This window comes from Meriones unguiculatus, chromosome 8, assembly GCF_030254825.1.
Source record: "Meriones unguiculatus strain TT.TT164.6M chromosome 8, Bangor_MerUng_6.1, whole genome shotgun sequence".
NCBI lineage: Eukaryota > Metazoa > Chordata > Mammalia > Rodentia > Muridae > Meriones > Meriones unguiculatus.
In genome coordinates, this window is record NC_083356.1 from 33,501,653 (window position 1) to 33,522,450 (window position 20,798).

The window sequence follows — 20,798 nt, forward strand, 5'->3', positions numbered from 1 at the left end:
TCCCTCGTAGAAATAACAGTCACTGGCCATAGTAGTTCTTCACATTGGGTAAGTCCCTGGGGGAGTGCTACCAGGCTTGGGTGGAGAGGGACCTTGTCTTTCTATGCTTCCTGTCTGCCTTTCTGCTACAGAGGAACAGAGGGGAAGGTGGCTGAACTCCTTGTTCATGGAAGACGATACCAGTTTGAGTATCAGAACATGGGAGTTTGGGATACTCAGATATGGGGGATGTTGGGGGGGTCCAGGGGTCACAAATATTCACAGAAGCCTATACTTCCTGATAGCCTTTGCTTTGACTTCTTACTGTCTTGGGGTTTCTATTGTTTTAATTAAACATCATGACCCAAATCAACTTGGTGAGAAAAGGGTTTATTGTATCTTACAGCTTTTAGTCCATTATCCAGGGAAGTCAGGGTCAGGGCAGGAATTCAGGGTAGGTACCTGGAGTCAGAAACTGACCCAGAGACCGTGGAGGATGCTGCTTACTGGCTAGCTTTCTGTGGCTTGCTCAGCCTGCTTCCTTCTAGAACTCAGGACCACACTGTACCATCCACAGTGTGCTGAGACCTCCCACATCAATCACCAATCAAGAAAATGCACCATAGGCTTTTCCACAGGCCAACTGGGTGGAAGTATTTTCTCAGTTGAGGTTCCATCTTCCAAAATTTCTTCTAGCTTGTGTCGAGTTGATATAAGAACTAGCCAGCACAGGGACCCTTCTCCAGGTCTAGGGTCACAGACCTCTGTGACTCTGTCACCTATAGAGAAACTCTCTGTTATAGGCAGTATATTGACTTTGGGGGCTCCAGCCTGGGGCCAAATCTGAGCTTTATCTCCTGCTAGATATGAGCTGAAATGTGTCCCTTAATTTCAAGTGATGAAGTCTAACTCCCAGGACCTAAGAATGTGATTGCTCTGGGCTAGCTTAAAAGTAAAAATCCAACTAAAATGAGGTTAATGGGTGAGCTAACCCAATAGGATTGGGGTCTATAAAGGATGGCATTTGGATACTGTCAGGTACAGAGCAAAGACTAAAGATGCAAGAAGTGAGGATGAGGACTATCTTTAAGCTTCAGGAAGTACCTCCTTTGCTGAAACCTTTAGAACTGCAGGAAATACATTCTGAGGATTACACCACTACTGCAGGTACTTAGTCACCGTTGTCCTAGGAGATGACAAGCAGCTTGACACTTTCTTGTCTACAATCACAATTGTTAATAACATGACCCTTTTCAGAAGGTTCTGAGACCTCAGGTATGGAAGGTTCTTGGTGCAGGGCCTGGCCTCTGTGGGTACACACTATAATTATGCCAACTGATACCACCCAGCTTTGGTCTCCTGACCCATGTGAGCCCTACTGTGTAAGGCTCTTGTGTTCAGTAGAATAGAGTACTTTGCTCATGGTAGTGAATTCCATTGGACAATTGTCTCACCTGACTGAGTGAATGACAAGTGAATGAACGCTGCTTCAGTGTCCAATGGAAGAAACCAGGGTAAAAGCCCTGCATAGCAGAGTGAGCTGTAAGTGTGTGTATGTGAGCATTCATGTATGCCTGGATGCACATGTGTGTGTGTGTAGTTGCACGTGTGTATGTGCTTGTGGAGGACAGAGGACAATATCAGGTGTTGTTCCTCAGATACCGTGTGCCCTGTTTGTTGAGGCAACACCTCTCTTTCATTGGCCTGGGGCTCATCAAGTAAGGTAGGGTGGGTAGTCTGTGAGTCTAGATGATCTGCCTTTCTCCACCTTCTCAGTGCTGGGATTACAAGCATAGGCAACCACATTCCTACAAGTGCTTTACTGACAAAACTAGCTACCCAAGCTCCTGAACTGCAAAGGTTTAAAACCAGAATTAAAACCAGAACTAAACTGTTAGTGCATGCTTGTGTGTGGAAATGACAGGTTTCTTTTGAGGGTGGGGGCAGGGAGCCTAACAGTCACCTACCCAGCAAGCAGCCAGACCAGACGCACCTGGCTTCAGGCCAGAGGTTATATGAGTGTCAGGAGGCTGTGCAGACTGTGTGGGGAACGAGGCAGACGAGGGGGACGTGAGGGAGCACACGGGCAAGCCAGTGCATGGTACTGGCCCTGCCCAAGGAGCTGGCAGCTAGCTACCTGTGGTGCTCAGCTGCCAAGACTAGCAGAGCCTGCACCCAGAGAGGCAGATGAGATATCTCTAAAGTTGGGACCACCACACACTGGCACACTGAGGCTGAGTAACAGCCAGGACTGGGTTGTCAGCTGAAGATCTACCTTTGGATCAGGTGACCTTCAGAGTTACCTACCTTCCAAGGTCTGGCTCCCCTCAGGGCCTGGGCTATAAGCAGAGTAACTCTTCACACTGTTCTATAGGAGCACTTTGTAAAGGGCTTTCCCTGCACTTGTGTGTTACAGGATTCTCAGTGTCCTGACAAAAGATCCATATGGATTATTCCACAGTCATCTCCCCACAGTTTCCAGGCACTGATGAGAAAAACCTTAGGACAGAAGGGTCTTTCCATTCCAAATCCCAATATGGGTTTTCTTGCTCTATTTTGGGTATCAATTTTCCATCTAAGCCCTCCCTTCCTCGTTTCTGGTCGTCGACCACTCAGCTCCCTGATTTATGACTACAGAGCCAGCTGTGGACTTCTGCTCAGCCCAGGATTGCTCTGCTCTCAGCTTCTGGCCATTAGTCTGCTACAAAAGTCATCTGGAAACATGGAAGAGGATTGTGTCCAAAGCTGGGGGTTCCCAGAGAAGATGGAGTTTTGAAATGAGCTCTGCAGGAGGTCATAGACAGCCATTTCAAGCCAATATTTTCCTAATCTTTTATGGGATGCAGCCTGACCATCCTAGTTACATCTCTGCTGCTGTGATAAAACACCTTGACAACAAGCAACTAAGGGGAGAAAGAGTTTATTTTAACTCACTGTTCCAGGTCACAGGTCACATTTCTCCATGGACATGGAGAAGTCATAGCCATGAAAGCCTGAGACAGCTGGTCATAACACTCACAGTCAAGAGCAGAGAGAAATGAGCACATGTATGTTGCTTGTTTGTTTGCTTATGCTCAGCTCAATTTCTCCACCTTTATACAGTTTAGGACCTTCTGTCTAGGGAATGAAGCCCCCCATAGTGGCCAGGGTCTTCCCACATCACATCAATTAACTTGGTTAAGATACTTTGTCCTAGACATGCCCACAAGTCAACACAATGTAGACTCTTCCCAGGTGACTCAAGCTGACAGTGCTCAAAAGCACACTGGCTGAGGATGTTAGAGAAACTCTCCTGAGCAGGAGGCTTTTCTCCAAGAGCCAGCACCTTTGGAGCACAGCAGACCTTAGAAGAGTAAATGAACTGGTCAGAGGACGTTTGTCTCAGAAAGCCTTCAGTGACACGTGGATAGCGAGACTCCACCCAAGATAATGTCCCTGAAGGCCTCCAAAGGAGGGACCTGTGGAAGGAAGGGAGCATCTCTGAGAACAGTATGGCCTAGACCTGCTTCTCCAGGAAATGAGTTCCACATACTTCCTTCCCTCACGTAACTCCTATGCACGCTCGTCCTTTTCAGATTTCTTCAACCTTAACTGTTGGAAACAAAGCTGCCCCTGAAAACAATAGCTGTCCTTTACCTTTGTCTAATGAAAAACTTTCTTTGAGAATAGATATATGTTTTGGCTAGCCCAGTGGCCCATGGCTACCTGCTTTATTAATTCCTGAAAATGGGGCTAATGCAACATCTCAATTTTATCTGACTTAAGTACGAGGCCACTGCCTGTTGCATGAGGCAGCCCATATCTAGCTGTGGAGAACGATAGTCCCCCTGAACTCAGGTACTGGTGGTGGTTGTCTTATGCAGGGGCTCAGGGTCCTGTTACAGGTGTGGGGAATGGGGAATTTGGGCCACCAAGGCCAGAAGTTTAAGAAACATCTGTTACAGTGTGACCTGCTCACATTCGTGTAAATGTCTTGAATACAGTGTCAGAAGGGAAGCCTCGTGGGCGGTGCTTGGTCATGGTAGTTTCCCCTCCCATGGAAGTGAGAAGGGTCTTGGCTGCTTATAGCATCCAAAGACTTCTCCGACCTTAAAAGAGAACCCGCAGAGCAAGTTGTTTAGAAGCAGGGTGTGCTCCTCTACTCCTGTGTACTCAGCCCATTCTTGGACACGCCTCCCCACCCCCCCCACCCCCGACCATCCTGCATGCAGCCTCCTCTCCTCCACCCCCTAAGACTCCAGAATCCTGAGCTGAGCCAAGATAAACTTTTTTTTCTTTATAAATTAAGCAGTCTTTAGAATTTCATTATACTACCACCGCCATCACCAACAAAGAAAAACAATGAGATAATGCTGCCCATTTCTTTGTTTTCTTGAAGTCAGTGTGGATGGGTGTCCATGTTTAGTCTGAGTCACAAGTGGAGCACTCCAGCTTTTCTACTAATGTTATGAGCCCAGGGCTATGTCACAGGGAACAGACAGTATCTTAGGGTCCTCAGGTCAGGGCTGCTTCCTGGACGGTCTGAGGAGACAAGGAGAGGTGGCTGGGGGCATAGCAGCACCCCTCTAGTTCCCTGTGAAAGAGAGAGGAAAAGACATAGCTATTCACAGCACCTGGGGACCAGCGCCAGCCCAGAACAGGGTGGTACTGGCTCCATTTTACTTTTCCTTCCTCCTATTCTGGTATTCTTGGCACAAATCATTTATGCCTCTGGTTTTGCTGAAACAAAAGCCAGCAAAGGGCTGTGTCTTGGTTGGGGCTCTGTAACTCTAACCTTTGGGTGGAAGTCTCTTTTCAAAGACTTTAGTAAAAATAAGGCAAACTCTGCCGTTGAATACTGCAATATTTTATCAGTCCTCAGAGATCTGCCACTGGCCTTTGTTGAGGAACATAGGAGACACTAAGAAAAGACATTCATAGAAAAAGATGAAGGGGAAGAAAGACTCTAAGAGCCTGAGGACCAGGAAGCTTGCTGTTGGATTGTGTCTTGTAACAAGTGTCAGAAGCCACACCCACACAAGTCTCACGCACAGGACTGCCTAAACATAAGCTAAAGATCACAGTGGACCCGCTCAAGTGGAGGGGAGAAAACCCACAAGGCCTCAGCCTTACACAAAGAGCTACAGGCAACTAAGGAATGCTGAGAGTGGGGAAAGTAGTCTTCCCCAGGGAAGAGCATGCCAATTGCTATCCAACACCAAATGGTCAGCCCTAAAAGCGTATACATACGAGTAATATTATGTAGACTGAGGTTATTTTTTAGGAATGTACGCTTCTACATACGTGTTACAAGAATTAATAAAAAATAAGAGGCTATGAATTTGAAAAAGAGAAAGGAGGGATATATGGGAGTATTTGGAGGGAGGAAAGATTTTAATTACTTTATAATTTCAAAAAATGAAACAATAGTAAACAAGTAAATAAATAAATAAATAAATGGCAAGGTTCTCTGGGGCTTGTGGCAGCAGTTCCAGCCTGGCAGCCACCTAGTCATATCCATTACACTGGTGGTTGGTGACTCACTTTGTGCAGTTTTCTTTTGGCGTATCCATTACAAAGACAATAAAATTGAAGTCTAAAGATGTTAGACAGTATAGTCCGGGCCTCCTAGGATTCATTCCTAATGTTCTTCTGGAATCTTTAGGTGCTGCAGCCAGCCTGGAAACTGATGAAGTGATTCAGCGGGAAGGGGCATGTGAAAGCACTGATTTGATGTGAAAGTGAGGTGTTCTGGAGGTGCAAAGCCAAGCTTTCCACCGGAAAAGAATCAATGGGGATGGCCCAAAGCTTGACTCATGCAATTGACATCATAAATTTGGCCAGCCAGCCAGCTGTGCTCCCCAGGCAGCCAGACTATCACTGAGCACTCACACCTCTATTCTATTAATAAGCAGCTTGGGAAAAGCCTTCGAGGGTTACTCACCTGGTGATTAAGCCTATATCACTCTTTCAGAGTCCGGGCTCACAGCTGCCCAGAGGCCAGGGAGGAGGTAGAGGCAGCTTGAGTTCTTGTAGGACTGGATTTAGTCATAAGACCTGATACCTGGGGCCAGGTGTACTTTGTGTGGGTGTCAGGTTGCTCTGGTGACAAACAGAGTTCTGGCTTTTCCAGCATGTTCCCACCCACCAACACTGCCTACCAGAACGTGCTCAGAGTCACCTGCACATTCAAGCTGAGGATTTGGTGACAGAGTGTGTGTTAAGGGATCACAGGACAAGGGTGGCAGGTAGTTTTCAGACTGCCTTGCTTCCTGTTCCAGCTTTACTTGCTCCCTGGGACTTTCTAAATAAATGACTCTTACCACCAGTCCTGATATTTCCATTCATAAAGTGAGGATGGTCAAACAAACGAACAACCAACCAAAGAAAAGGAACATTTACTTCTTGGGAAAGTGTAAAGATTATCATGGTGACATGCAAATGGCTTTGCAGCTTCCTTGATACTACGTGTTATTAAGCTATTTTTATACCAGGGAACTTTTGGTGGTCCAAGACCTGCACTGTCTGCAGCTCAACTTCCCTATCTGAGTAAGGGGGATGTTGCAACCTTTTCTTGGTTGTCAGGCTGCTTCCTGTTTGTGTTAAGTGTTTGGAGTCCCTTGCAGGCATTTATGGCAAGACCATGTATCCTTTGCTTCTAAGAGCCCTTCACTTTAGACCTTCTGAGTTCCTATCAAAGAGGGAACTGTGCTGAGGAATAAGCTAAGTGTAGGAGCTGTGGGGAGCCTAGAGGCTTAGTGAACAGAGTGACCAAAGGAGATGTGAGCAGCATGCCGTCTTGGGAGCTGCCTAAATTGTGCCTGGGCACGGGGAAGGCCTTCTAATGAGGAACATTCCTCTAGTTATAGATGTTTGTTATAGTTCATGGTAACACTGAAGGTGGGGAGGGGTAGAGCAAGATTATATGAGAACTTTCTGGGAAAACATTCTCCATGCTATTTAGTGACAGTCATTCCGAATGACAACTAGAGATGCTGATGCTATCTGTCTTCCCGGATAGCAGGGTCTAGAAATTAGTTGTGAGGCTTCCTCCAAATCACCGACTTATCTTCCCTTGGCCGGTTTCCTTATGTCTGAGGATTGCAATTCTTGCTTCATAGGGTGGTTGCAGAAGTCAGCAGCAAGACTTCCTGGCTCTCCAACACTGCTTCTAGCAGTCACTAAATGTGACACGGGTACTAGTTTATTAGTATCTAAGGTCATAATTATTTCCTCCTCAGCAAGCCTCTTGTTGGTTTAGAGAAGGGAGCAATGTTGCCTGTTTCTACAGCTCCTCCCTTCCACAATCCATGGCTTGATGTCCAGTCTGACTTCCCATCCAGCAGCTGAGCAATGGCTTCCAAGTGTGGAAGGGGAAGAGAAGCAGGATGGGGCTTTGAGTCACGGAGACAGGGCTAGCTCTTAAGACTGTAGGCCTTGGTGTCAGGGCCTCTCATCTGTGATCTGTGAGGGTCAACTATAAATACATGAAGTAAATAATGCCATTGAACTTCTTCAGCAAAAAGACAAGTAAGTGTAAGAATCAAAAGGGGGTTTCTGACCCTCCCCTCTCAAACAAGCAGGCATCTGGGTAGAGACAGAGACAGAGCAGCTGGCAGACCCAGCCCTCTCCCTAATGGCTTTTGGAAAGCTGTGTGCAACAATGTCTCAAAAGTCATAAAGATCCTATGGTGCAGAGGTTTTCCTTTTATGACCCAACCTGAAAAGGATAGTAGTTACTTTTTAAAATGTGTGTGAAAGTACAAATGGTTAGGCATGCTGGCACAGAACCAGAAACGCCAAAGGTAACAAGAGACACAGGAAATGAGCTGTGGGGCATCATCCAGGGGATGGGCAGACTCTCTGTGTCTTTAGAGGGCTCCCAAGACCCCTGAGGGTGTCTACAGACAGTATGGAAGGAGGTGGATTTACTGTCTGTTTCTCCCCAGGAGGCTGATTTATCCTGGGTGTTTCTCATCTAAATCTTTCATTACACCACACACCTAAGTGTTATACTTTTGTTGTTGTTTCATACATGGACTGTTTTATAACAAGTGAAAAGGATGTGTGGGTAAGATCTGTTAAATATAAAGGTGTTCCTCATGTGTGGTTATAGGGAAAAAAATGGAGTTACAAAATATCTATATATACTTTGGTTGAGGGTGTAGCTTAGTTGAGAGAGAGCTTTTCCATTACACACAAAGCCCTGGGCTTGATTCCAGCACTGCATAAACTGGAGGGTGGTGGTACATGCCAGCAATCTTAGCACAGGGAACGTAAACCCAAAAGGATCCATGGTTCAAGGCCACCTTCACTTACATAAGACTCAAAGAAAATTACTAACAATTAGACATTTGTCTGGAGGAATTGGGGTGAATATGATCAAGATATATTGCATGTAATCTCTCTAAGAATTAATAAAAATATAAAATATAATAAGTTTACCCACAAACACACATGCAAAGCTATAGGAAAAAAATCTCTTGGAAAAAATTAATTAAGATTATTTCTACAAGGGAAATTTTATTTTATTGTGTGTCTTATATATTTTTTTGTTGTTGTGATTTATTTTTCATGTGTATGTAGATGTGTGTGCTCTATTTGTTTGTGTATGTGTATAGGCTTACGTATGTGTATATATGTGTATGTATGTAAGTATGTAGTATTTGCTGATAATTGTACATAAAACATTTTCTTCTACAACCTTAAAATCTGTTAAGATTAACTTACCACCATTTTATTTACAGCCCTTTCTGGTTTATGGGACACTTTGGATTAAGGCATGCTCTATTGACATTCTGTGGCTAGAAGCAAAGTCACTTTCTGCTGTACAAATATGAGCTTGGCCCTGCAATAAAGTAGGGACAGTCATGTGTTCTTGGCAGATGGGGCCAAGACATGGGAAGGCAGTGCCTGGCAGCCACGTTTCTTCTTCTTAGTGGCCCCTGGCTTGGCTCCTTCTGCATGAACGGGGTTGTTGGTTGGATTTTGCTATTTGGCCCAGTCACCTGATCACATCCCCAGATGGCTGATTAGCAACTATGCTCTCGCTGGGTTGTTGTGCCACCTTTCCCCGGCAGAGAACTATGCTCCTGGTCATCTTAGAGAAGTGGTCCTCAGTTTCCATCTTTGCAATGGGCTACAGGCAGATAGGCCACACTGCACTTACAAGGAAGACAACTGAACCTCTCCACAACTCCATTAAATCTCTGCTGGATTTTGAGATAAGAGCTTGATGGTTTCTCCTCTGGTCACTCCTATTTTTGCCTAGGTTCAGAGGGTGGCCATGGGCCCCAGCACCATGCACTGGACACAGATGTTTGCTGTTTCATGTCTTGTGGCTGTCAAAGTGAAACTCTGCTCCTTTTGCTCAGGATGGACAATTTGCACAGAATCCCCTTCTCTTGTCTTTGATCCCATTGTGAGTCAAAAGCACATACTACCTGAATCTCTAGTAATGTATCACCATCTTTGTGCAGGGAAGATGCTGAGCTGGGGCTTAGGGGGCTCCTGGCAATGGTGATCCTAATAGCCATTCACACTTAGCTTCAGAAAACATGGCAAGTCGTGCTGGAGGGATAGCTCAGTCATTGAAGCCTTTGCCTTGTAAGCATAGGGTCTGAATTTGATTCCCGAGAGTTGTGTTAAAAAAAAAAAAAGCTGGGTGTGGAGTCATGTTCTGGGAAGCAGAGGCAGGTAGACCCTGGTGCTTACTGGCTACATTCACAGAAATACACACACACACACACACACACACACACACACACACACACGTAAAATAAAATGGAAAGAACATGGCAAGGAAAAGGAAAGTGGAAAGACATCAGACTCCCTAGTACTAAGAACATCAGACAGGACACCGTATTGATCAACGTAGAATTTACTACCAACTCTAGCAAAGGCCAGGGCTACCTGATATGTAACTCACCACAGGCATGTAGCCAGGTGACATTTGCCTTGTGATCAGGCTGGGGAGTTCCTTTGTTCCTTTTATGGTTGGCTGTGAAACCCTTTTATGTTTCTTGGGCCAGGCCCCAGATGAGAGTGAGTCAGTGTAACCTCGCCTCTGGAGCCAGGTGGAAGATCAGTCAGGCTAGGATAAACTATGCTTACAAAGACATGCAATTGTACATGCGACTCAGTGAGCATCTCCATGGATGCAATACAGCCAACCTTGGAGGTACAGAGCAGGATAAAGCTTGAGAAGTGCCAAGGAGCCATGATGTACTAGGAACCTGATGACTGAAGGTAGTACTGAGCCAATTGTAGGTGTTATGAGACCCAAGAACACCTCTCCTTCCTTTCCCACACCCTTTAACTCTCTCTTTCCTCCCTCTCTCCTTTTCTTTCTTCCTCTTTTCTTCTTCTTTTTCCCTCTCTCTTTTCTTTTTTCCTCCTCTTCCTTCTTCTTTCTTCCCCTATTCCTTCTATGCATCTCCACCTCCCTCTTCCTTCTTTACTTCCTTCCTTTCTCCTTTTCTACCTTCCTTCTTCTATTCCTTTCCTCTTTTTTCATTATCTCTTTCCTCTCTCCCTTTCTTCCACCATTTCTTCCTTTTCTTTTCCTTCTCTCCCTGCAATCCTTCCATTTAATTAACCAATACCACTGAATGTTCACCTTATATATACTGACACATTTCCAGGGAGGAATATCCACTGTGTTCAAGAGTAAGCTCCACCCTACAGAGGCTTAAAGCAGAGGTATAAAGATACTGCCGTGGCTGTCTGCGGCAGGCAGTCATGTTTAGATAGAAGGAACGGTTATTGGAGGAGGAGCAGCAGCTGGTCAGGGAGGCTAGGAGGGTAGGAAGAGAATAAAGTCAACAAGCTCTGGATTGGTGGGTGTCGAGTTTACAAGCAGGTCCCTCTAGGCTCACAAAGCCTGAGGCTCTGCCTTCATCAGCAATAAGGAAGTCTCTAAATAACTGACTCCAAATCACCTAACCCAAGTGTAGTTTAATCAGTAAAGGATGTGCCTGAGAACAAAACCAATGCCAACTAAACTGATCTGAGAATCAGTGAGTCCTACAGAGACAGACACCTAGAACAACCCGACCCTGACTTTATCGCTAAGAAGAATAAGACTAATAAACAATAACGATGCCCCCCCTCCCCAGGACATTTGAAATTACATTTATGTCAGCTGTACACTAAAGAATTCTAGTAAAAAAAAAAAAAAAGAATTCTACCTAATAAGGAGACATCATGACTCTGAGCACGCAGGGGCTCAGAAGTGCTAAGGTCAAAGCCACCTGATCTTATTTGGACAGCTTCTGCTTCAGGGGTTGTATGCCAGAGGGCTTTTCCTGCACCTCCACAGCAAGATAGATTATTGTGTTTTTTTTTTGTTTGTTTGTTTAAGACATTAGAGTCTTACTTCAAAAGATTCACCCCCAATTGCTCTTCTGAGAGTCATGCCATGGTTTCATGTGGTTCTCATAAGGGCAAGAAATATGTATTTTTTGTTAATCCGTTATTCTTAGTACCCCACACTGTGCCTGGTGAGCTGTAAATTATCACTAGACAGGTGTGGGATGAAATAAAAGTCTTCTCAGCAGAGATGGACGAAGGTTTGCTGGAGGATGTTCACATCACATAGGCTAGCTAAGGCTATAGGAATACTTCCCTTAACCGTGTAGACCAGACTAGCCTCACGCTCACAACAGTCCTCCTACCTCAGCCCTCTCAGTGCTGTGATTCCAGTTCTCTAGTCCCTGTCTTTGTCTAAGTCACTGGAAGAAGATATCACCTGGCATGTCTATTTTGTATGGCTGGAGTTCTGCTCTGAGTTTCTGAAGGAGATCCCAGCGGTGAAAACCTTAATGTCTGAACTCTTGCTGGCCTTGGTAGCAGGGGAGGAAATTAGGAGAATGGAAGAATGTAGTCCCAGCCCTCAGAGGCTGGCTATGACCTTTCCTACCTGGAAGTTGGGTCACTTCCAATTACCTTACACCTACCATGCCTTGATCTTATTTATCACTTCAAGGAGGGAGGGGCAGGAAGTAGGAAACTGTTAACTGCAGGTGTGGATAGGGAGTGGACAAGAGAAGTGTCCTTGGAGGAAGGATGTGGGTGCATCAGCTTGTGGAGTACATGGGTATAGAGTGAGGAAGAGAAAACGGTAACTTCATGGCTAGAGAAGTGAGCAGGCAGGAAGAGCAAAGCTTGGGTTCCTAGGGATGACCCCATTGCCCCAAAAGGGGAGAGGGTGGCAGGTTTGACAAAAAAACAAGAGCCAGGAAATGTGTTTGAGGCAAGAGCTATGATCTGAGTGACAGATGGGCATGGCTTTGACCACCTCAGGGTTTACTAAGCAGGCTACTAAACAGGTTTCCTCTGGAAGCCTCTACGCACACTTTCTAAACCCAGTTAACCATATGCTGGGTTGAATAGTAGCCTCCAAATGCATACTTTCCCAGACTTTGCAAACAGCACTGCATTGGGAAACAGTCAGTGTGGTTTGGTGTAGTTTTCAGATGGTTAGTTAAAATTGGGTTGCATTAGTCTAGAGGGACAGAACTGATTGAATAAGCATTACAAAATGGCTGGCTGCATGCTGGAGAGGCTGAGAAACCCACAGGTGCCCCACGGTCCTAATCTGTTGATGAGACATGTAGGACTCCCGGAGAACTCTGGTCTTCAATCTGCACTGGAAGGGCTAAGAAGCCAGCTTTCAGTGTCAGTGAGAGGTAGCAGGGTCAGAAACTGTGGGACAGATTCACTGGCAGGCAAGAAGTGAGCAAGACTTGGGGAGAGTCTTCTGTCAGATAATTCTCACAGACAGACTCAGAGGCTGGCTCTTAGATAATTCCCTATCCAATAGGGTGAACAATCAAAAGTAGCCATCATAGATAGGGCCAGCAAGCTGGCTCAGTGGGGAAAGCTGACTGTCACTCCATTGACAAGCTTGAAAAGCTGAGTTTAATCTCCAGAATCTACAAAAAGATGGGAAGAAAGAATTGACTCCACAAAGCTCTCCTCTGGGACTAACGAGACCCACATAAGGCGGCTCCATGTGTAACTCCAGCTCTAAGTGATCTGACACTCTCTTCTAGCCCCCTCAGGCACTTATACACATGGTGTACACAGACACATAGAGATAGAGAGAGGAGAAAGACAGAGACAGACACACACACAGAGAACCACATACAAAAAATCAAGCTGTCCTTTGCCTACCAAACACTCACTGTGGTAGATGTGCCCACACACAGCATATATCTGCATATACACATGCATGAAAGAATTGTTAGATAAATATCATAGGGGCTGAACATTTAGGAAAAGGAAGCCCAAAGGACAATACCTCTACAAACCAAGGGACACCAAGGACCACCAGTAACACCAGATCCCAGACAAGGACAGACCAAGCTTCCCAAGGAGTAGGCCCCATTTTTGTGCCGTGACACTGGCCTCTGTTCTCTGGAGCTGAGGGAGAATAAACTCTGTGGCTTTATTTTCCTCATCTTGTGAGACTTGTTTATCGCTGTTCTAGCAAGCTCATGTAAGCCAGGAGCTGGGAGACACTACCTTTCCAGGGAACAAATACCACTTCTTCATTTATGCTCAAAGTATTTATTCTGTACTTGGAGCATAGCTTCTGTTTGCTCAGTTTGAACCCGGTTTCCTTTCATAGATTTTTTAGTGGCTCACAGATGTTTGTCACAGAGTGTGTGGGTAATCTCTATAGAATCCAAGACAGAATTGCAGACCTACAAGACACCATAGATCTCCACTTTCTTCCCCATGAGACCAGTTAGCCCTGGGGTCTCTCCCAATCCCAGTATTCAGACTACAAGAAAGAAGGTTGGAAATAGATGAGTTCTGTGGCCATTTAGAATTTCTAAGGTGTTGTCGAGTAGAAATTTCCAGTGCACATTAGTCTACAAAATCTAATGTCACCCCCTGCACGGTTGGCAGCCTGTGTGTATTTGCTAAGCAAATCCAATTCTATTGCTGACCAGTGAGAAAGAGGAATCATCCCAACAGCTCAATGCAGTGACAGCCACATTCAGCTCAACAGACTCTGCTGCCTCAGCTGGCATGGGCTGGGGAGGTGGGTGTCCAGGCGCGTGACCTCTGTTGAGAGCAAGCATCTTCCGTCTGTCCTGGGTATGCATTCACAGCTACACTTAAGGTTGTCTCTTACCTGTACATAGGTATGGTATCAGGAAGGGAAGCTTGTCTGTTTTGGCTTATGAAGACTTATGGTGTGTGGAGTTTTAAATAGACCTTACTCAGAACTTGGATGTGGGTTTAGAAGGCCGCTGCTCTGAAAACTCCACACCAAAGGTCAAGGTCTTCCTCCTCTCTCTACCCTTCTCCCTTCCATTCCCCTGACCTGGTTTCCTTTTTGTTGTTGTTTTTTAAACCAGCCTTTCCTACATAGCCCATGCTGGTCTTGGCAATCCTCCTGCTGTAGTCTCCTGAAGGGTGGAAATACAGGTGGAGCCACCATGGTCCAGCTTGTCCAGCTGAGAATTTAGCTCTGCAGGCTACCTAGAAGCTCTGGCTTCCTCCACTGAGACCCATTTCCCACAGGCAACACACTCAGGGCTTCAGCTGCAGGCCTGGATTGTTCTCTATCCTTTCTTGAAGGAACAGGAAATCGCTTCTACTGGCAAAGTGCCATACTCCAGCCCACACTGAAGGTACATTTGTTGGGAAAGTTGGCAATTCCCTCAGCATCTAAAATTTGACAGGTAGCAAACCATAGGTACTCAATAAATGTTTGTTGAAAGACAAAACAGGGAAGATTCTGGGAGAGTGGGCATTATTGGGGTAACAGACTACTCAGTCTGAGAGTGCTGTTAACCACCAGGATGGCTCTCAAGGATGTTCGCTCTCATGGCCCAGCAGTTCTTGAACATAATAGATGCTCAGTACAACCACAGACTGGATAAGCTTAGCTTAGCTGTCTTGGGAAACTGTAATCTTGGGGCTTGATTTTGCTAGACTCTCAAAAGAAAATAGCTTTCCCCTTTCCTTAACACAGGCCAGGCTCTAGCAGCTTCCTAGATATTCATAGACCAACAGAATGAGGGCGAGGGCCTCAAGAGGAACAGTGGAGGGCAAAGAGGAGAGTAGTAGTGAGCCTTGAGGTTTAGTAGGAGGGTGAGAGGGAGGTCTCTCGAGGCAGAAAGGCCAAGCAGGTGGCTTTGGGGCAGTGACTGGGCTGTGCTTAGTTGTGACTTGGTCTCTATAAAATGATGTTTTCTTGGTGCTGCGTGCTGAGATTCTCAACACGGCTTCACATTAGAGCCAACCTAGGTAGTATTTGTTTAGTGGGGATGGGCAGTGTGGGGGCTGAGGAAAACTGATAGCAGTGGGTTCTCTTCTTTCACTTTATGGTTTCTGGGCATGGAATTTAAGCCCCCAGCTTTGGCAGGCCAAGTGTCTTTACCAGATAAGCCAGCTTGCTGCACCCATTGGGGAGCTTTTTTTCAAAGCCCCAATATTAGTTCATGTTCGCAGAGATTCTGGCTAAGTTGCTCTGGGGTGCAACCAAGATACCCGCCTGCTTAAGAAAAGCCTCCTTGGAGAGTGTCAGGTGTAGGCCAGGGCCAAGAACCTGGCAATAGGCAAGCAGGCCAAGGTTTTAGAACTACACGGATGGAAGGGCCCTCCAAGGTTGGAAAAGGAATGCTGTGCAAATTCAGGGGACCACAAAAGGGACTCTGTAGGGTGTTCACGGTTGAACAGGCGGGCAGGGGCAGCAGGGACACCGAGGCTCAAAGCAGCGAGTTGTGGCGCGCCAGAATCGGCGAGAGTAAAGGAAGCTGAGGCAACGTGAAAGGAACCTGGAAAGAAACTCTGGCGCCTTGGCTGTAAATGGGGCTCAGGAGTGACTACGTGGAGACCCAGAGGAAGTGGGGGTGCCGCCCAGAAGGGCGTGGCGCGGGCCAACGCTTAGGAGACTCGGATAAGGATATGGGGGGCCACGCGGTCGTGCAGAGACACAAGGAAGTCCGCATACACACGCTGGAGTGCGCACGGGAACACACACCACCACTTAGAGCGCACACGTCCGCTGCACACGCTGCGGCCGGGAGAGGGAATCACAGGGAGGAGCCTCAGGCAAGGCCTGGCAGTCTCCCCCGCCGCGCCCCTGCATAGGCTTGCGCAACAGGCGGCGGCTCCAGCCGGCCCCGCCCAGCTCAGGCAGGGTGCAGCGCTAGGGGAGTGGGGGAAAGGGGTGTGTCCCCTGCTGCTCTGCGAGCCGAGGGTCGGGGAGGGGCCAGGCCCTGGGGGCGGGGCCGCAGCGCCTATAAAGTCGCCCAACGCACGGGCATAAACAAACCTTGCCAGGCTGCTCTTGCGCTGCGGATTGTTCACCCATCTTCGTCTCTCTCTCTTCACCTCCCTCTGGGCGCTGCGCCGCCGACTTTGTTGTTGGCTTCACTCCGTGCTTGCTCCTTAGGTAGGTAAGCCCTCCCTAAGTCTTCTTCCTCCGGGGCAGGACAAGGACCCTCAGAAGGGTTTGTCTTAGGGGTGCTACTGGACTCTCCGCCTATCCTTTGTGGCCCTTGCGAAGACCTGGTGGCTTCGGCGTGGGGAGGGGTCGCTTCCATCACTGGAGGGAGTTTCGATTGCTATAAAGGGAGAAAACATGTTGGGTCTCGCTTTCTCTTTAACCGGGTGAAGTGGGATTAGGGAGTTAAAGTTGGGGCGGAGACCCTAGGAATACCTGGGTCAAGCTTCTTGTCGTCACCCCCCGAGCCACAGCTGATTTCTCTGTCCAATGAGCTCATGGGGACACTTTGTGTGTGCTCGCGCGTGTGAAGGGGTGTGGATGGGTGTTGGGATGACTAGGGAAAGAGCTAATGTACCGCGTGTATCCAGGGGGTGAGTAGGGTTGAGTAGACTTGGCGGGGAGTCTGGAGAAGGGGCCGAGGGTGTGTCTACTTTGGAGCCTGGTTCCGAACTAGTGTGCTTTGAACCCAGGTTCCCATCGAGTCTCAGAGCCCGGTGCTTTCCAAGCTGTGCCTGTGAAAGAACATGTGTGTGCTGGGGGAGAGTCCGGGGTGTGTCCCGGCGCGTGCTGCACGCGCCAAAGCGAGTGCTGGCGGCGAGTACAGCACAAGCAGGGTGCGGCCCTCTAGGTAGTACCGGGTTGGCGCTGTGGCTACGAGGGAGAGGTGGCTTGTGCCTCTTGGGTCGCGCTGGCATCTGGCAGCTCCCGAGTTGGCTGGAGCTCCCAGTGTCATCATTTTCGCCTCCACCCACCCTCCACCCCCTTTCTTTCTCCCAGGCGGTCCTCCCTGATGTTCTAGCCCACAGAACAGCTGGAACTGCTCGTCCGTTCCTGAGAGACCCATCGCGGTCTCTGATTCAGCCTGTTGGGGAGATTTGGAAGGGGCGTGTGGCAGGCTGCAGGCTCGGGGGAGGGGGGGGGGACCAGGCTGTCACCGCCTCAGTCAAGTTAGTAGCTGTAGCTAGGATTTGTGGATCGCTTCCGTACCCTGCCACCTTCCTTGTCTGTCGCCCCTGCTGGCAGTCATCACGGATCCCCAAGCACCGCCTCTTGGGCTTGAATGTGGGAGAACAGCAGGTGGGGGAGGGAAGTCCAGTGGTCCGTGTCCTAGAACAGCCTTCAGTTCTCTCGCTCACACAGATTTCCTAGGCATGTCAGCTTATTTGAGTCCTTTAAGTTCTTGTAGAAGACAGGAAATTCAGGTCAGCCAACGCCCACTAACCTAAGTGAACTGATGGGTGAAAATGAGTTTCAGGAAAATCTTTTAGGTCACTTCTTCCTGCTAGAAATCCTAGCATTTGTCTGTTTCACATGTGTGAAGGAGAGAAGGCTAGGTGCAGAGGGAAGACCTCCAAGACTGTTTTCAAGAGACTTAGCCAACTTCTGGGACAGTGGCAGGGAAGGGATAGGCCACTGTTGGTGTATGGCGTGGCTCAACCAGCCCCAGGCCAGGATGATACCAAAGGGGGCTAAGAAAGGTGTGAGAGAGGCTTTTCAGGAAGGACTGGAAAAGCTCTAAGGGGTTGGGCTTCTACAGTTGAAGTTGTTGGGGAGCTAATCTCACCTCTGCCTTCTGAGTTTGGTGGGGCTTGCTCTCCCAGTGGCCAGGGCCTGGGGGAGAAGGGCTCTGCCTGCCATACCAAGGAGAGTATCCTGGCCCATAGGAAGAGCTCACACATACATTAAAAATGATTGGGGCATCTCTGTTTTCTGCCCTGTCCCTTTTGGCCCCAAATAGGATCTGGTACAATCCTATGGTTGGAGATATTGCTTGGTTCCTGGGTCCATTGTAGGGTCTCCTGCCCTGGCAAGCTTTCTCCCGGTGAAGGCAAACCAGAGATTGCTAACCACTGGTTGGACTATTTGAAAAGAAAATACACTATCCTGTCTAGTCTCTTGTCACTTTACTGAGATCAGAAATGGAGAGGTCTGTGTTGAGGTTAGCAAGAGCCAGAGCTCCATTCAGGGTCGTTTCTCAGAAGTCTCTGAACTTGAATGTAAATAGAAATCTATCTTCTTACCAAGTCTCAGGTGAGGCCACTAGGAGGGAAAGGCAGGGTGCAAGTGACTTTTCCTTTGAAAGTGTTTAAATCAGGTGCTGAAGTGGAAGCAAAGTCAGTTTAGTGAGAAGGAGACAAGGGTCACTGTCCCCCCACCTGGTGGCTTTCTGAGTTAGGTGCCCCCCAACAGTGCTGGAAGCCTCTGGGTGCATTGACCTCCAGTGGCCTTAGCCCCGGCAGGGGACAGAAAGAAGGACAGAAAGAAGGCAATGTGTTTTTCTGGCATCCCAGAGCTTCAGGGCTTCCCTTAAGACATAGCTCTGTAGGAGCCATCTCAGGTGTGCCTGAGGCAAACCAGCATAATGAGTAGCACCTGAGGGTCTAGCCAGAGCAGGCAGAGTACAGACTAGGAAGAAAGTCTGGGACAGGGTGAACAGAGTATCCTGGTGTCCTTTTATTAGCTCCAGCATCCATAGGGGTGCTGCCTGGGCTGTATCATGTCTGCTGAGTGGCTCAGGAAACCAAAGGTTTGTCTGAAGCTGTATGGCTTAAATTGGGAGAACCATATGGTTCTCAGCCCCCAAAACCTTTGTGTTCTAGCATAGCAGTATATCCAGGTGCCTGGAGAAAGCAGGGCAGAACAAAACATGCAGAGGCAGACAGGGGTTTTGTGCCTTAGTTTCTTTCTCCCTTCTATAAAGGGAGCATAACATAAACAATCTCATTGGGGCATGTAGAACTTGTTTAGGCTGACCTGTGTGAAGTGAGGCCAGTGGTCAGCACACGGGGAGCACTGTCTGGGAGTTTCCCATAACAACTGCAAAGGACACTATAGAGCTACCTCCTTGATGATCATTCGGGAGCACTGTTTGTTATAACTTTAGCCACGTCTGTGAATACTCCCAATGGTCCCAGACTTTGCTTTTTTGAGATTGTTCAAAAACCTAAACAATAGCAGCAATAGGTTAAACGTAGGCACTGGGGGATCTTTGCTCTAGGAGGCTGGACACAGCAGAGATGGGGAGGACATACCTGCTATGCCTTCTTGGCCCCCTGGGTCTGTAAGTTCATAGTTGCTCAATACTTGCTTTCTGGTCTAGCATATTGCCTCAAACCATTGAGGTAGGAGACAGTCTTAATTCCCAGGTTAGAAAACAGGCTGGGCACCTGTCTAGAATCAGGTGAATGAATCTGGGTCAAATGGCTTTACCCCTAGCCACTTCACAACCCTAGCCTTGCCTCTTCAGGCCATATAGAGCCTCTGGGCCCAGCTTAGGGATGGTTGGTGACTCTGATGGACTCACTGCAAGCCGTGGGCCTTCTTGATCACATCTGATCCTAGGCTAGCCCTTCTCACTTGCTTTTTGTCTTCATGGGAGATGGCGCTGCTAAACTTGGCTTCCAGTTGTTTTATTGGAAGGGGGTTTACAGAAGGGCAGAATGAGAGCCCTGTGGATCAATAGGAAGCTGGTTGCAGAGGTGGAGGGCCACGTTTGGATGTTGGCATGGATCTTCTTAATTCTCTAGGGTGGGTTTTGTGGAGGAGAGCTCAAACTTTTAGGAAGAATGTGAGGAAGTCTGTCTTGGCACCTCAGAATAAGAACATGCTTACAGAATCAGGTCCACAAACAGCCTTTTTGAACCAAGAGTTTCTTACTTTCCTCTCTGTTTAGTAGAGCTGTATGCCTGCTGCCTACCCCTGCTTTCTCAAACTCTGTCTCCAGGACTGTCAGCCTAGCCATCCCTTCCCTACCTCAAGGGGTAGAAAGAAAGGCTCATGAATCTGGTGGGTTGCAGTTCACCTTTTTATGGGTTCTCCCTTTCCTTATATGTGAAGAAACCTTTAAATCTTTATGTTGCAGTCTTCTACCTACAAAGACAGGGTGCAGGCCAGCCTCCATCTTCACTAGTTTCTGTCCCCAGCTCCTCCTCCTTGCTAGTGTAATGGTTCTTGAGGAGACCTCCAAATACAGATATAATGGGGCTTCTTAAGAGACGGGTGACTATCGACATTTTTTAGCTAGCGAGCTTCTGCCCTTCCAGACTCTTCTATGGCCTCACCATGGCTGGCAGTTTGGCTGATTGCCCACCCTGTTCTCATTTGTCCTGGGGGTCACACTATGCTGTCATCTGTCTGCTTTCCCATGCCACCTCCCAGGGCCAGAGATCCTGGGTTTTAGTGAATACTCTATACATTGTCTGTCCAAAGGAAATCTCCAGTGATGAAGATGATAAAGCAGCCCATCTTTACAAAAAGTACTAGAGGGACTGCTCTAGAGTATGGAGGCAACAGAGACATTTTGGGGAAGGATCTCATTAAGGTGGCCAGCATGCAGTTCGATCTTGGGGACAAAGGGCTCTGTATGAAG

The 20,798-nt window shown here is 47.6% G+C and overlaps 1 protein-coding gene across 2 annotated transcripts in view; it reads left to right on the top strand.

Annotated features, from left to right (window-relative positions):
- Nucleotides 1-16,219: 16,219 nt before the first annotated feature.
- Ndrg1 (N-myc downstream regulated 1) overlaps nucleotides 16,220-20,798 on the top strand; it is a 44,284-nt gene continuing 39,705 nt past the window's right edge. The window contains exon 1 of one of the 2 annotated variants that reach the window (XM_021658716.2): nucleotides 16,220-16,375. The gene's annotated coding sequence lies outside the window, so the exon portion shown is untranslated. Of the gene's footprint in view, nucleotides 16,380-20,798 lie in introns of both variants that reach the window. The other variant, XM_060389329.1, reaches the window with a different exon arrangement.